A 354-nucleotide genomic window follows, 5' to 3' on the forward strand; every position below is an offset into this window, starting at 1 on the left:
TACACTTGAAACATCATTTTGAAACTCTCCTACACAGTTTATAATGTGAAGACTTGACCAAAGTAAGATACTTCGCCTGAACAGGGACTTGAACCCTGGACCCTCAGATTAAAAGTCTGATGCTCTACCGACTGAGCTACCCAGGCTTCAAGATGATTTTATCTTGAAGCAAAACCGATCTGAAGTCCAAACCTCAACTTTATACATGAATAAGCAGTAAACCACACGTAAAAGGACTCTGAATTTAAGTTGCAAACTTGGTAACTTGGTGATAACACTATCAGCAAACCAGTGAGGATAGGGAACTTTCCAAACGCACAATTTATCACATTTGAGAACGGCATTAAGCACACT

The 354-nt window shown here is 39.5% G+C and overlaps 1 non-coding gene across 1 annotated transcript; it reads right to left on the reverse strand.

Moving 5' to 3' along the window:
• Positions 1-73: 73 nt before the first annotated feature.
• On the reverse strand, positions 74-146 carry trnak-uuu (transfer RNA lysine (anticodon UUU)). The gene has a single exon. It is a non-coding gene; the product is annotated as a tRNA-Lys (tRNA).
• Between the last annotated feature and the right edge of the window lie 208 nt (positions 147-354).

The sequence above is a fragment of the Seriola lalandi genome, unplaced genomic scaffold (genome assembly GCF_002814215.2).
Source record: "Seriola lalandi dorsalis isolate HSWRI2012SDOR001 ecotype SW California unplaced genomic scaffold, Sedor1 jcf7180002039967, whole genome shotgun sequence".
NCBI classification, from domain to species: domain Eukaryota; kingdom Metazoa; phylum Chordata; class Actinopteri; order Carangiformes; family Carangidae; genus Seriola; species Seriola lalandi.